The sequence below is a fragment of the Ambystoma mexicanum genome, chromosome 6q, assembly GCF_040938575.1.
Source record: "Ambystoma mexicanum isolate Mex_15411 chromosome 6q, UKY_AmexF1_1, whole genome shotgun sequence".
NCBI lineage: Eukaryota > Metazoa > Chordata > Amphibia > Caudata > Ambystomatidae > Ambystoma > Ambystoma mexicanum.
Window position 1 is genome coordinate 1,058,035,098 of NC_090937.1, and position 17,013 is coordinate 1,058,052,110.

Genomic DNA, 17,013 nt, shown 5'->3' on the forward strand with positions numbered 1-17,013 from the left:
AACATAATTTTAACATTTTGAAATGATTAATTGTACAAAAAGGCATGTTTGGGTGTAGTAAATATAAGTAATGTTGTTTCACGCACATGTTTTTGTTGGGTGAAGGGTACAGCATTTTCTGTTGTCCCCTGAGCTTCTGGGTTTTGTTGATGCTACCTGATGTCCGCGGGCATTAACACTGTCAATGGACTCTGCAGCAACAACATTGCAGGTAAGTGTGATTTTTAGTTGTAACCATTAAAATAGGTACAAGGAACCTCTAGCAAATTAAGGGGGGGTTTGGTAAAAACCTATGAAATTCAGTGAAAACATGTTTTTAAAGAGCTAATATGGTTACATTTCTGTAATAAAAACCTATGAAATTCAGTGAAAAAACATTGTCAAAGGGACGTTATGTTAAAATTGCACTAAAACAAACCTATGAAAATCAGTGAAAAAACTTTGTTAAGGGACGTTCTGGTTGCAAGTGAAACTGGAAAACTCCAGAAATTCGCCAGTTATGGCAAGCTAAGCAACCATAACTCACACCACCACAGTGCACTGCTAAGACTAACACCAAGGACATCAACAATGACATCACAAATGTAATTGATGACATCACTGATGACATCACATTTTAAATTAATTTTGATGAAAAGTCTCTACAATGGTTTGTGTTGACAATGTTGCTAGTAAGATGTCAGGGGTGATCTGGAGACCTCTCATGAACTATATAATGTATTAAAAAATGTACTTGTCTAAATGAAACATTATATTGGAGTGTTGTTAATACAGCAACCAAATAATACATACTTATAGACAATGGGTATAGCTTGCACCATAGAAGTACAATATTTCTAATCTGGCAATATTAGCCACTAAAATAATACATGGCAACCTATCAGAAGGTATACTAATGTTAAACTTGGAATTAATAGCTATCAATACAAGACTTACTACACACTTGAGTCAGTACAAACAATACTTATGCAGAGCCACAATGCATAGAAATATGAGGCACATACAGGGAAACTCCATTAAAGAGGAAAGAAACAGCACCACCAGAAAATGACAATAACATTACAGTTGATGATGATGTACACAAATTAATTGTGTGTTTGAGGTCTGCTCATTGGCCCATGTATGTGCACCAATAGCTGAGGCCCAAACCATAAGGAAAGTAGCCCATGTGTGTGATGTCATCAATGATGTCATCAATTTCTGGGGTTTTTCACCTTTACTTGTAACCATAACGTCCCTTTAACGTTATTTCATGGAATTTCATATGTTTTTCTCAGTGCAATTTAACCATAACATCCCTTTTAACAATGTTTTTTCACAGCATCTTATATAAACTTGATTGGACATGCATTTTGGTACTAGAGTACTATTTCTGTTTTGGATGCTTCGTTTCCTGGATCACACCCTTCTTGAAAATGATAGCCTCCCCTCAGCCCATGCTACTCAAAGGAGGCATACCATTCATGCTGTGCCTGTTTCACCATTATGACTGATAGTACTACTGCATTATAAGTAGTGTGTGGCCGAGTAAGCGTTTACAAACCAATACTCATCCAGTACTACTGCAGGATGCAGAGCAGTAGCAATTTCATCACACACTCTATGAACTTTTTCTAAGCATCATACACCATCCATAGAATTTAACAGGCCTATGAACAATTTATGAAACAAGGGGGGCCGTCCTGCTTAATATATTTCTAGACTCACATTAATTCATGTACTTTTTTTAGTTTTTCATCCAATTCTTTGATGGGTCTTTCATTAGTTAGCCCATTCACAACCTTAACAAATATGACTCTGTATCTGCTGGTATCATCAAACAAATACAATAACACTTTACTAGATCAAATTCACAGAACATTTATTATTTAGCTTGTGACCTTATTTTTCAGACAATTATTTCATAATTTTTCTTGTTTTCTTTTCTTTTGTCATTATTTTGTCATTATTCACACAACACATACAATAGTGCAAAAACATAAACAAAGAGGTTACCATACAGGAACACTATTTTAATGCTCTGCGTACAGGGCAGCAGTTAGTATGCAGTGCCGTCATAAATGTGTGGGCCAGCGTGTATGTTCCAATATCACACATATAGGTACCATTGTAATGCAGTCAAGTAATCACATACAGATATAGTGTTGCAACTTTACTAATTCTAGTTGCTAATGAAAGGGTGCTCAATTTCTGACTCCTCTCTCTTGACTTCCTCGAGGTCAAATGCCGGTCAGAAGGGTGACCTAGCCTTAGGTCTACGTTGGGGAATGAGTCAATTGGTCTTGTTGGGACTGCTGGGCCCCGAAAGTGCTGCGTCCAGTGACGTTTCAGCTGTTGGAGGAAATTGCCTTCTTCTTGGCCATAGAAAAGGTTTCCCAATAAAAGGAACATATAAATACGTGAAATTAGTGAAGAACACATCTTTGCTACATAAATAAAAAGGTGTGTTTGAAAAGAAAGGTTAACAACCATTTAATGAGATAATGATTCTCATTGGAGCACGCCAGTGCTTGACTGACCTTGTCCTTGTTTCCCTCGGGGGCTCCTTGATGTGTGGCAGCTAGTGGCTCATGGTGTCTGTGACACAGGTCCAACTGGGCGTCTATGGAAGGGCTTGCCAGTGGTTCTGTGGGTTCGAAAGAAAAGGGGAGAGCAAGTTTGTCATTCTGCTTTGTCAAAGTATGGTGGATTAAGCGGCAGCCTGGTAATAGGGTTACGCTGGGCATGAGGCAATGGAAGAAAAAACTGTATCTTTTGTAAACTGCGCAGGGGCGGAAAGTCAGTGGGCCTCATTACGACCCAGGCGGTTGAGTGATAATGGCGCTGGTAGAGCTGCCGGCACTGTTATCACTCTACCGCCTCATTGCATACCGGCACTCGTGAACAGACCAGGATGCTAACAACGGACCCGTCATTAACGGGTCCGTTGTTAGCATCCTCCCCATTCACATTGAGCCCTATGGGGCTTGAATGGGAATGGGGATGTACCAGATCTGGGCCCCGTGAAAAAGGAATTACCGGGCTTGCAATAGTTCGAATGGCCCGGTAATTCCCTTTTTTCAGGACCCAGACCCGGAACCCGGTTTGGGGGTAAACATGCCGCTAAAAATGGCATGGCTACCTCCAAACTCCTAATGAGGCCCAGTGTGTCTAAAGGCCTGTTAGGTGTATGCGCACTGGCTGATGCATCTGGTTGCTATGGCAACCTGGCTCTTAATGGTTTGTTACTATCCTTACTGTGTGTTAGGAATGGGTCCCGCTCCTAGGGATGATATGGTCTCTACTGCGGATCAGAGGATGGTGAGTCATGTCTGCGTTTATATACCTGATGTTAAGTAAGCCATATAGGTGGCATAGTGCAAGTGTGGTAGGATCGTGAGTGTATAGAGTAGGGTGCCCTGGCAGCGGGTAGTGTGGGCAGGGCAGGATCCACATGGAGGGCCCAGCTGTCACGCAGGCAGGTTTGTTGAATATGTAGAATAACGTGATGGAGGACATGAATTTGGATGACTTATACATTGTAGTCATTAGTGGCACTGCATAGGAGGGAGAATAATGGTTCTCAAGTACTCTGGAAGAGGACGGGAAGTCCATATGTGAAGGTTGAGTCATGTGTCAAACTACAAACTGATGTAGTAGCACAATGACATTTCTGACTCTGCCTATGAATGGATGCTCCAATATGGTACTTTTGAGGAATATGCTAAGGTGGCATATGGGCCAACGGGAGGGCAAATGGATGGAGGGTGGTACGGCTATCATTGTTTGTACTGGAATGGATAACTTGAGGCACCACAGTTTGTGTCGAGGCATAAGCGCTTCCTCGGATATTGGATGTGGCCTGGGTGTCGGGGTCATTTAGTTCTAAGGGCCTTTAGGTTGTGCTGCATTTAGGCCCCTGGTGGTGGATTTGAGTCTGAATATCCACCAAGCTTCTTCATGATTGAGGGCGCTTAGTGCATGGGTGGTGTTCATTACTTCACCCACCATGTCATGTCATCAGGACCATGTTGGTGCTCTATATAATGAGAGACCAGTGGGGCGGTGTGTGTTTTACAACAGATGCAGGATCTGTGCGCTCTGATTCTTTTTTTTATCTGTCTCCTGGTTTGCCCTAGTGTAGTCTGCAGGGGCATTCTATCACGTATACTACATTGGATGTCTTACAGTTTGAGAAGTGCTTGAGGTGCCACTCCTTGTCTTCCACCATGAATGATGTCATTTTTTCATTAGTTTGCATACGGTACATGCCCCGCATGGGCGGTGCCCTCTGATTTCCCTCATGTTCCATAGTTCAGTCCTCGTAGTCTTTTTCTTTAGTCTAGCGTGGGTTAAGACGTCCTTCAAAATTTGCGTTTCAATGCCATTCTTGGTAAAGGTTCTTCTGGGAGACTTAACTGTATCAGCAGCCAACACTTTTTAATTAGTCCTTTAAGTTTTGTGGTATTCGGACCAAACGTTGCTACACATATAATGGTACTGTCCTGTGTCTCGCGCACTTTGGGCAGAAGTAGGGACTATCTTGGTGTATATAGGGCTCTCTTCCTTGTGTTCTTGAGGAGTTTTCTTAGATATTGTCTGGCTTTTAATCTCCTTTGTAGATCTGTGCCAAGTTGCTTGTATTGTTCCGTGTCTGTGCGGTTTCTGAAAACTCTCAAAAACTGACCGTAGGGTAAGTTGTTCCTTACATTTTTGGGGTGATTACTCCTGTACTGGAGGAGGGTCTTTTGATCAGTGTCTTCAAGAATAATGGCACTGATCCTGCTTGCTTTATCAAAGATGCCCAATACAAAATGTCATGCCTCAGTGTTACGCTCACCTGCTATACACAGGGATGCTGCCCAGCCCTGGGGGGATGATTTGCACTCTCGAACCCTCTCCCAGTCCATTGGTAAGGCCTCTGATTAAAGAAGGGTCTGCAATATAGGACATATGGATTCAATACCAGATTGTTTTTATGTTTTCACACCTCCGTTGGCCTCAACTCCTTCCTCCCCCTTGGGCCTTCTCCTCACCTTAATATTGTAAAAGGTGGATTCTCTGTCCTGCTCCTCATGGCAGGGGCACATAGATGTGGGGGGCGAGCAGCGATCAAGTTACTTCACTGGTGCAAGCCCCCCTGTGGGAATCCAGGCCTGTTGCGACTCCGTACAGTCTTTATATGCAGTTCTTATGTTCCTCTTAGTTTGAATGATAATGTCTTGCTACTTTCCTTTTAGGTATGGAAAGGTATTTTGGTGTTGTCATGCTGTTGGAAGATGAGAATGGGCCGGTAGGCGAAAGCGCGGTGTGCACGATGCTGTCCGGTGAGTAATGCGCGATGTGCGGCACTGTTTCGCCTTTTATATTGCTAACCTGTGTCTTTTCTCTCCTTGCAGGTTGTGATGTTCCCCATTGAGTGCCGTAATGTTCCAGCAATGATACTGACCAGGAGATGACTACCCAGGTAAGAATTGTGTGGCTTTCTTCATTCGGGAGTAAACATGAGTAAACGCTTACTAATGCTGTCTTTCTTTCTCCACTTTCCAGGTTATGGTATTCCAGGATGCATGCAGTGCCGGATATTGATATTAATATTGATATTTTATTTCTATCGCGCTCATACACAAGTGTTTCAGAGCGCGACAACGCAAGGGAAGGGGAACAAAGGAGAAACAAAAACAACAATCTTACTTATCCCTAGTGACATTGAGAATGCGCAAGTGCATGGTAGAGGGGGAGAGGGAGAAGTGCATCGAAGGGGGAACAAAAGGAGAGTGCGGAGCAAGGAGGAAAAAAACATAAATAATAATTAATAAATTAATAAATAAAAAGGCAACAAACAGAGGGAGTGCAGCCAGCAAGTGGCAGTGCTGGGTTTAAGGGAGTAGGCTGGGTAGGTCTGATAAGTGCAGGAAGAACAAAACAAAGGGGTGGGGGTGTACATTCAGGTGAGTGGAACTGAAGTCAGCGATGTATTGAAGACAGGATACTGTTCCAGGTAAGTTTCATAGTGTTCTTTCTCTCTCTCCAGGTCCTTGGTTTCAGGTAAGCTGGTTTCAAAGAACTGGACACGGTGAGCGTTACGCTGCCCACAGCAGAATAACGCAAAGCATGTTCTGCTGTTTGGGTGTGGTTTAAATAGTCTCAGGTAAAGTAGTCCAGGTAAAATAGTCCCAGGCCTGCCACACCCAAAAGACTAGACCGCATAGCTCAGTTCCTTGTAACTGAGATATGTGTGTGCCTCCATGTTGGCTGAACCCCCCCAAGTTAAATAGTCCCAAATAAATAGTCCCCTTCTAATGTTGGTCTTCATGATGGTTATGAGCCTGGCACCAAAGGTGCCAGGACTGACTCCAAGAGAGTCTTGTATGAGGTTTTAAGGCCTTTGACCTGGCCCTAACTGGAAGGCTGACTTGCTAGTGAGGGCCAGAGGCAAAGGGTCATGACAGCACCCCCCCCCCCAAAGCCCCTCTCACTGTGGCACTTCTGCCTGGTCTTGGTTTGGCTGGGTAATTCTTATGGAACTTTTTAATTAAACGAGGTGCATGGATGTATTCACTAGGTTCCCGTGATCTGTCTTGAGGGCTGTATCCCTTCCAATCAACTAAGTAGTAAAGTTTGGATCTGGTGTATTTTGTGTCTAGGATATTCTTTACTTCAAACTCTGGTTCTCCGTCAACTAATACTGGTGTTGGTGGTGTTGTAACCCGAGTACCCGGTTGTAACGGTTTCAGGAGTGATACGTGAAACACAGGATGAATCTGCATAGTGGGTGGTACGGCTAATTTAACTGCCACTGGATTTAATATGGATTCAATAGAATAAGGTCCCAGATATCGGGGACGAAAGGTCCGAGTCCCTTTTATGGGCACATATTTTGATGCTAACCAGACCTTGGGCCTCATTATGACCCTGGCGCTAATGGGTTAACGGTGCCGTAAAAGGCTGCGGCGTCGTTAACCCATTAGCGCCTGATTACGAGGTCCCTTTGCGGGACCTGACCTTAACGGCTGGTCTACACCAGCCGTTAAAGTAGGGACCCGCAAAGGGACCTTGTTGCTAAGTACGGTAGCGCAATTTGCGGCACCGTACTTAGCGCCTTCCCCATTCCCATTGAGTTCTATGGGGCAAAAATGGGAATGGGGAAGGGCCATGGAGGAAGGGGGAATTACCGCCCCACCAACCTTGTAATGGGGTGGTAATTCCCCCTTTCTCCATGGCGGAGTCGGTAAGTTACCGGCATGGACCATGGTGCTAATAGCACCATGGTCCTCCGCCTGGGTCGTAATGAGGCCCCTTGTCTCCAATTTGATAGTCGGGGGCTTTACTACGATGTTGGTCAGCAAATTTCTTTTGTCTGTTCTTGGCTTGGAGTAAATGTTCTGCTGCTTCTTTGAAGGCCTGGGAAATAGTCGTATGTAGGGTTTTAACCGCTAGCATTTCCAAAGGGGTTGGGAGATCCAATTCTGAAGTACGTGGATGTTTACAATATATAGTGTAGAAAGGGGTTTGTCCAGTGCTGGTGTGTAATTAATTATTATAGGCATATTCCGCTATCCATAACAAGTCCTTCCAATTGTTTTGGAGTTCACCCTGTGTCAATGTTGTCGTAAGACCCAGGAGTTTGTCTTCTGGAATGATGGCTACTGGATCTGGGTTATGTATACCTTTTCATCAACACCCATGCGGGACAAGGCGTCAGCCTTTCCGTTTCGGACTCCTGGCCGGTACGTGATCACATAGTCATATTCAGCGAAGAAAAGAGCCCACTGCAGTTGACAGGATGATTGAGCCTTTGCTGTTTTTAGGTATTGCAGGTTTTGATGATCAGTTATGACCGTGACAGTATGTCTAGCACCAAGGAGATAGTGTCGCCATGCCTTGAAAGCTGATTTTATAGGCAATAGTTCTTTGTGATAGCATAGTTGAGTTCGGGAGGTGAGCATATTCATGACCAGAAGGCCACAGGGTGTAACTGGCCAGTTCCTGGGTCCCTTTGTGAGAGAACAGCTCCCATAGCCATACTAGAGGCATCTGTTTCAACTATATAAGGGAGGTCTAGGCGAGGATGCCGCAGAACTGGAGCAGAAGTGAATTTATTCTTACATTCTTGAAAGGCCTTCTCTGCTTCTTCAGTCCAATAGAACTTTTTATTGCACTATTTGGGAAAAATCTGGGATGAAGCAGCGGTAAAAGTTTGCAAAGCCCAACATACTCTGGATTCCTTTAAATGAAGTTGGTGACGACCAGTTGAGAATGGCATCTACCTTGTGCCTATCCATTCTGATACCTTTTGGTGTGAGGATAAAACCGAGGAACTCCACTTCGGTGACATGAAAAGAGCATTTTTTGAGTTTAGCATACAGTTTATGTTGGCAGAGTTTAGTAAGGACGGAGCGGACATGCCTGACATGGTCTTCTTTTGTAGCAGAATACACTAAAATGTCATCAATGTAAACTAGGGCGCAAACGTCAATTAACTCCTGCAAAACATCATTCATAAAGTACTGGAATGCAGCAGGAGCATTGCAAAGTCAAAAAGGCATTACCTGGTATTCCTACAAGCCGTATTTGGTACAAAAGACAGTTTTCCATTCGTCTCCTTTCTTCACTTGAAAAAGGTAGTACGCCCCCCTAAGGTCCAGTTTGGTATAGATTTGGGCGTCTTTGACTTGATCCAATAATTCGGGAATAAGGGGCAGTGGATAACGTTTTTTTACTGTGATCTGGTTTAATGCGTGATAGGCGATGCAAGTCCTCAAATCTCCTTCCTTCTTTGGCACGAAGAATAAGGGACTGGCTGCCGGTGATTTAGATGGGCGGATAAATCCATTTGCCAGGTACTGATCAAGATAAGATTTCAAATGGAGGTTTTCTGGTTCAGTAAGTGCATAGATTTGACCACAAGGAATTTGCACACCAGGTATGAGGTTGATCTGACAATCGTAGGGCCTGTGCGGTGGTAGAGTATTGGCTTGTTCTTTCTGGAACACGTCTTGAAAATCTTGAGATTCATTTGGTAGAATACTAGTCACACCTAGTACAATCGCCACTGTACTGGGAGTAGCAGATGTACATAAGTCTGTTTTCCCTTTTTCTTGGTCATAACAGGTGCGAGAACAATCATCGGAAAAGGCCAACTTCTTGGCATGCCAATCTGTTAGAGGGTTGTGAGCTGCCAATCATGGCATCCCTAAGATTAGTCGAAACTGAGGAGCTTTGATGAGATCGAAGGCAATATATTCTCAGTGTCCATCCAGGCACAGTACGGTTAGTGCTGCTGTACATTGGTTTACTGGTCTGGAAGCTATTTCTGTCCCATCAACAGTAATAACTTTTTCAGTAGTCGACTTAGAGCATAAGGGAAGCCCCATCTCTGCTGCCAGATCTTGGTCTACATAATTCCCAACTGCTCTGCTGTCTATGTATGCTTTGACAGCATCCAAGACGGTTGTTTGTGATTTATCAAAATTACTGGTAATGCAAAGTGTGAGGCCTGTGCCTCATCCTTCTCGCTCGACAAGGGGACCTCTACGCTTGCTGGGCTTGGTAGTTTTCCGACTCCTTGTTATTATCTTCCTTCTCTGTGGTTCCAACAGTTCTCCTTGGTGGTTTGACTGGACATTCTTTGAGGAAGTGGCCTGATTTTCCGCAATATAAGCTAATGAGTGTGGGGAGTGGAGGAACGCATGGAGCGGATGGATTTGTAGAGCGGATGAGTATGCTGAACAGAGCAGTATGCTGAATGGATGAGTACGTGGAGCTGATGAATAGTATGTTGAGCGTATCAGTGTGTAATCCGGATGAGTGTGTAGACCAGATGAGTATGTAGATCAAATGAGCGTACCAAACGGGTGCCGACGGGAGGCGTAGGCAGACAAGAGTACATGCGCTGGGTAGACTGGAGTGCATGCGCAAGAAGATCAGGAGTGCACACGTATGGAACACATGAGAGCATGCGTGAGGCACACTGGAGAATGAAGGATAGTCTTGAGCATGCAAGGTGAACCAGAGTACATGAATATGTCGAGCAGACATCAATGTGTAGGACAATCTTGAACGCCTGAAATGAACAAAAATGCATAGAACGGACTTGCCCGCACGGAATTGCGTGACATACATAATATGCTTTGGAATGCAGGGAACATTTGAAAGAGCATACATCATAACACACCCCACGCTTACTCTCTCCCTTACACCACCACTCAACTAGAACACAGAGATACTATGACACCATTCGGTATATCTGTTCTCATATCTACATCTCCCGCTCACTCCACAGCACTCCAAGTAAACATTGCTGGTTTCACAACCCCCAGCCAGGCGTTCTCCTCAGGCCTAACGCAGCCACACCCGTCCTGGATTAAACCGGCCAGAGTGAACACATACTCCTGATCTCTCAACCACCACACCTACCGCTAAGAAGCAGCTACCACTTGAATTCCGCACCAGCTGCACACATACCTAGTGCGCACACGCACTTTTGGACTCTCTCTTCTCTCTCTACTGACCCCAACTTCAGTTCCCAAGGGCGTTCAACCTACCAACGCCTTCAGACCACACCAATGGTATATAAGGCGCTATATAAATGCAAAATAACATAACATAACATACCATAATTGCTGTTGCCTTCTCTTGTCTCTTTCAGTTTTAGTTAAAGCGGGCCGTACACCCCTGATTTGCATGGGTTCTACCATGTTTTCCAATGTACGTGGAACATTATCCTTTGACCGGACATACACAGCTCGAGTGTCTAACCTTATCTGGTCCGCTTTTCGGTCTTGTAATCTGTGATCTAATTGCACCATAAGGTTTATGAATTCTCCACAGTCTTTAGGTGGGTTAACCACTTCAGCAAGGACATCCTTTAGTTCTCCTCGTAGACACCGATGAAATAGTGTGGTCCTTTTTTCCTCAGGCCACCCAGCTTCAACGACTAGTGTGTTAAATGTTGCTATATATGTAAGCAAGTCTTGACTTCCTTGACAGAGTGACAAAGGTTTGTTGTCTAATGCTTGGCCTTGGGTATGACGAGCAAAGAGTTTTTCGATTTCCATTTGGAAACCCCCAAAGTCATGTAACAACGGGTTATTCAGACTTACCAATGGTACCGACCAATCCGCAGCACTGCCACTAAGATATGACAAGACAAATACAACCCGCGCTTTGTCATTAGGAAAAGCCCTAGGTCTGCAAAGGAAATAAAGACGACACTGGTTCATGAACGTTGCGGACTTCTTGAAGTCCCCTGTAAATCGTTCAGTTAGAGCTAAAGGAACTGCCCCAGTAAGGGTTATTTGTACTGGATTGGTGGAAGAAGTTGGTACAGGTGCTTGCAGAATGTTACCAGGCAATGGGGTCTGTCCTGCCTGTGATTGGAGCAATTGTCTACTTATTTCATCGGTACGATCCTTAGTAACAATCAAATCCCTCCTAAGAGCGTTGGTTTCTTGCCTGGCTGAATGTACTTCAGCGCGTAATTGTCCCAACAACTGAACTAACTGGTCAGTCTTTGAAGTCCCCATGACGCTGAGGTGGATAATATTATTGAAGCTTTGCATTCTGTTACGCTCACCTGGTATCTGTGGGGACGCCACCAAGCCCTGGTTGGTTGATTTGCACTCTCAAACCCTCTCCCAGTCCCTTGGTAAGGCCTCTGGTTAAAGATGGGTCTGCAATATAGGAGAGCTGGACTCAATACCAGATTGTTTTTGTTTCCCACATCCCTTGGCCTCATTTCCTTCCTCCCCCTTGGGCCTTCTCCTCATCTTAATATTGTAAAAGGTGGATTCTCTATCCTGCTCCCCGTGGCAGGGGCACGTAGATGTGGGGGGCGAGCAGCGATCAAGTTACTTCACTGGTGCAAGCCCCCTGTGGGAATCCAGGCCTTGTGCGACTCCGTTGGTTTGCTGCTTTACAATCTTTATATGCAGTCTTATGTTCCTCTTAGTTCGAATGATAATGTCAGCTTCTTTCCTTTTAGGTATGGAAAAGTATTTTGGTGTTGTCATGCAGTTTGAAGATGAGCATGGGCCGGTAGGCGAAAGCGCGGTGTGCGCGATGCTGTCCGGTGAGTAATGCGTGATGCACAGCGCTGTTTCTCCTTTTATATTGCTAGCATGTGTCTTTTCTTTCCTTGCAGGTTGCGATGTTCCTCGTCGAGCACCGTAATGTTCCAGCAATGATACTGACCAGGAGATGACTACCCAGGTAAGAATTGTGTGGCTTTCTTCATTCGGGAGGAAACATGAGTAAACGCTTACTAATGCTGTCTTTTTTTCTCCTCTTTCCAGGTTATGGTATTCCAGGATGCATGCGGTGCCGGTTGATGGAGTTCGTACCTTCAGGTGAGTTGAACTGAAGTCAGCGATGGATTGACAACAGGATACTGTTCCAGGTAGGTTTCGTAGTGTTTTTTCTCTCGCTGCAGGTCCTTGGTTTCAGGTAAGCTGGCATCAAAGAACTGGACACAGTGAGCGTTACGCTGCCCACAGCAGAATAACGCAAAGCATGTTCTGCTGTTTCGGTGTGGTTTAAATAGTCTTAGGTAAAGTAGTGCAGGTTAAAATAGTCGCAGGCCTGCCACACCCAAAGTAGTCCAGGTAAAGTAGTCCCAGGTCTGCTACACCCAAAATACTAGACTGCATAGCTCAGTTCCTTGTAACCGAGCCATGTGTGTGCCTCCATGTTTGCTGACCCCCCCCCCCCAAGTTAAATAGTCCCAAGTAAATAGTCCCATTCTAATGTTGGTCTTCATGATGATTATGAGCCTGGCACCAAAGGCACCAGGACTGACTCCAAGAAAGTCTGGATGAGGTTTTAAGGACTTTGACCTGTCCTTAACTGGAAGGCTGACTTGCCAGTGAGGGCAAGGGCAAGGGCAAGGGCCAAGACACTCAGCATGAAATGGCTTCACTGGTTGCATAAAAATGTCAGTCTTGCCTCATAATAACATTTATCATGCTTGCTTTATCAAAGATGCCCAATACAAAATGGTATGCCACAGAAAGAATAATACCACTGATCATGTTTGCATTATCAAAGCTGGCCAATATAAAATGTCATACCAGAATGAGAAATGACGAGACTGGCTGCATTAAAATGCAAGTCTAGCTACATAATAACACTTATCCTGCTTGCTTTATCAACCATGCGCAGTAAAACAAATTACAAGCGTGCTCCATGGTGTGCCATCGCCTTGCAGTGAGGCATAATCACGCTAATATTGAACGTGATTATGTGTGATTGTGAGGCGCTTTGGGGCCCAGGGGGGAGATGCGTGTCAGGAGCTGGGGTCCCAGGGTACAGTCATGCCATTTTCCTTTGGGCATATATGCCAAGTAAAAACTGCCACCCTCTTGTGGCCCGAGCGCCTCACAGGCACACATTCATTGTGTGAATGGGAGGTGCCTGGGTGCCCAGTCATGGTATTTCTACGGGGCATCTATCAGATGCCCATTAATAAATGGCATTCCTTAACTCATTGCTCTCCAGCGCCTCACATGCACAGATTATCAATTGTGTGTTCATGCGAGGTGCTGGGTGGCTTAGGGGTAAGGCTTGACATTACATGTGAGGTGCTAGGAATCCCAGTGTACTGGGCATTATTTACTGGGCATACCCAATAGAAAATGCCATGCCTGCCCCGTGGGCCCCAGTGACTCACACGCACACAATTAATGTGATTGTGTGTATGCGAGGTGCTGCGGGGCACTAAGACATGTTTTTATTTACTGCACATCTATCATAGATGCACAGTACATAAAATGACATGCCTGTCCAGTTGGTCCCGAGCTCCTCACACACGAACACAATCAAAGTGATTATGTGTGTATGCAAGGTATTGGAGGTACAGGGGGCAGGTATGGTATTTTTGACTAGACATCTATCATAGATGTCCAGTCAAAAAATACGATCCCTGTCCCCTGGGCCACACAGCACCTCAGACAGAGAGCCTGTTCTGCCCCGTGCTGAGGGTAGTTGTGCAACAAAGGCATTTTTAAGATGCCTTTGTTGTACAAACCTCCTACCCCCACTTGCCAAAATCATCTCGGACCAGCGCAAACACACACACACATTTACACTACATACACACAGCAAGCACTTGCTGTCTCATACACAGTCATGAGCACCCATCATGCACTCACTCATAACACAAGCTTACATGCCTCCATACAAAAATTTAAATAAATAAACATACAAACACAGACATTTACACAACATACACACAGCAAACACTCTCTGTTTCATTCACACGAGCATCCATCATGCACTCACTCATGACACAAACATACGTGAAACCATACACATATTTAAATAACTAAATGAACATACAAATGCAACATATACACTGCAAGCACTCTGCCTCATTCACAGGAGCACTCATCATGCACTCACTCATTGCTCAGGCATGCACTCATCCATACACATATTTAAATGAGAAATAAATGAACATGCAAACACACACTTTTACAGAACATAAACAAACTTACCTTCTCCCATGGATTTTCCTCACCAGCACTCAGGGCCCTGCTAGCATGAGCAGGAATCAGGAAGCTTCCTGGTTTCTGCACATGCGTAGAGGGGCCTGAGCGTGGGTAACAAGATGCCCCACTCCAGCCTGCTCTTTCTGTATGCGCGAGGAGGCACAGGAGCACCTCCTTGCACATACAGACATGAAGTTCTTCAACCAGCGTTTCCAATGAGCCATGCAAGGCTGGGGAAGCAGATATCTCCAGCCATGCATGGCTCATTGAGTTTGCACAGCTAGGGAACTCTAACAGGTTAAAGGGAAACATTGTTTCCCTATAACAGTCAAGAGTACTCCATCAGCTGAAAAAAAAAAATCTGAGGAAGTGCTCGTATTTCACTGGCTGCCTCCTCAATAACGGATCAGGGGGGATTCATTATTGATGAGTCTATATATATATATATATATATATATATATATATATATATATATATATATATATATATATTTGTGAAATTGTTGACAAAATATTTGTTTCAATGTAGTAACAGGAGACATGTACTCTGAGAGTTCAAGAGTACACCTGAAGTGTTGAACTGAGATGACAGGGTTACATGTAGATTTTTTGGATGTGATTGGTGGATGGATGAGTGACAGTTTAAAAGCAGAAAATAAGGGAGTGTTACACACATAGAAGTAAAAAGGGTGGAAGGGTTCCCCTTCCACAGACACCGCACTAGTTTGTGGAAAAAGCACGTGCCATCGAGCATGGAAAGGGGACTGCAGAGACCGTGGACAATCGTGGATGTCCATGGACATTGGGGATCAACCAATCAGGTTTCCTGTTTGTGGTGTACAGGAAGGAGTTAGCTTTGTTGTGTGCAGTGAAGATGGCTATGGCTATGGCTATGGCTTTGAGGAAGCATAGTTTCTGGATTCTGGGTGATTCTTGGGTGCATTGGCTAGAGGTGCATTCTGAGCAGTGTGGATTGTCTGAGAATCTTGGATTAGAAGAATTTGAAGTTTCATGGTATGCAGTTCGAAGAATGAAGTGGGGGAAATTGCTCCCGGTTTGTGAGAATATGGTTACTTTCTAGCATCTGGACATCATTGTTGTTCATTGTGGAGGCATCAGTTTGGGCTATGTCACCGGAATTTCTTTACAGTTTGCCATGAAGGATGTGTTTACAAAGTTATGTGACTGTTCCCGCATTCCAAGAAAGCAAGGTGCAATGTGAACAAAGCTCTATGTGCATTATTGCAGGATTTTGGAATTACATCTTTTCATAATTAAAATATCAAGTTTGATATTGTGAATATTGTTCGAGGAGATGGAGTGCATTTGACTGATGTTGGAAATCAGATTTTTCTTTTGAATATCCAAAATGCACTGACTTTTTTTGTGAACTTGTGAAATATGTTGTGAAGTATTTAATAAGTAGTTGTAGTAAATAAAAAACAAAACTGAAAATAAATTGAAGCAGTTTTTGTGAAAGTTAGAAAAAATAATTACCACGTATGGAATTTTCCAGGTGTCCGCAGACATTTGGACTTTGCAGGCTGAAAATGATTTTTATTCTTAGTTCTACTTTTGAACTGTGAAAGGTGACTCCTAAAGGAACCTTTTCTTTTGTGTTTTTTTATTTTGTATTTGTTTTGGCTTTTTATGTTTTGTATAGGAGAGGCAAGGTAAGGTGGTGGAAGGGTGGGAGGGAAGGAAGGGGCAGCAACCACAGATACAGAGGGGCAGGTGGACAGGGTAATATGTTGGGAGGGCCCTAAATTTAAGGCAGCTTGCAGTGTTTATTGTGCACCTTGACCGTGGCCTCGAAAGCACTTCAAAATGGCTTCCCCCTGCAGATTGGTGTCTCACAATAAAAACAGAGTAATGTGACCCTCGAAAGGTAAGGGTCAACAGCATCCTGTATGGCCTGGAAGGCATCCAACAGGAACCCCTCCCCCACAGGAGTAGCCTGTGTTGTGGCCGGAGGGGTCTAGAAAGATGGTGTAGAGGTTGTCAACATGCTTCTCCCTTAGAAAGGAACAGGCTTTCTCAAAGCACCTGGATGGTTGGATATGGTGTGGTGGCGCATGGAGATTGTCCAGTAGGAGTTCAGCCCAGGTTTTCTGTGACTGAGTGGTACTCAGTGCATCTCACCTTGACTGCTGGTGCCTTCAGTACACCCCCAACAGTGGTAAAAAAAACACCAAACCCATGACTCTCTCTGTGCTCATGAAGAAGGCACTTCCTCTACCTCGTCTTGCTCTTCCTCTTCATCCTCTTCTGCATTTACATCCCTGTTCCCCTGTCCAGATCCTATAGGTCTCCTGCAGCAAGTAGCTCTGAAACAATGCTCTCTCCTGGTCTGCAAGATTGAGAATAACAAAAAGTAATGGGCGGGTCCCTTCAGGGAACCATCTGCGCACAGTGCAACAGTCCGCATACTACCGGGTCAAAAATAGGCCTTGGAAAGTTGTAAAAAGTTAACCGATCAACTAAGAATGGGTCAAGGAGCTTTGGAAGGGTACATTTTCAACTTCAAACATCCTAGATTGGCCGA

General features: G+C 44.4%; 1 protein-coding gene across 3 annotated transcripts in view; it reads left to right on the top strand.

The window, feature by feature from the left end:
* Positions 1-17,013, top strand: part of SGCZ (sarcoglycan zeta) — a 6,780,780-nt gene that overhangs the window by 189,042 nt on the left and 6,574,725 nt on the right. The gene's annotated exons all lie outside the window — the stretch shown is intronic.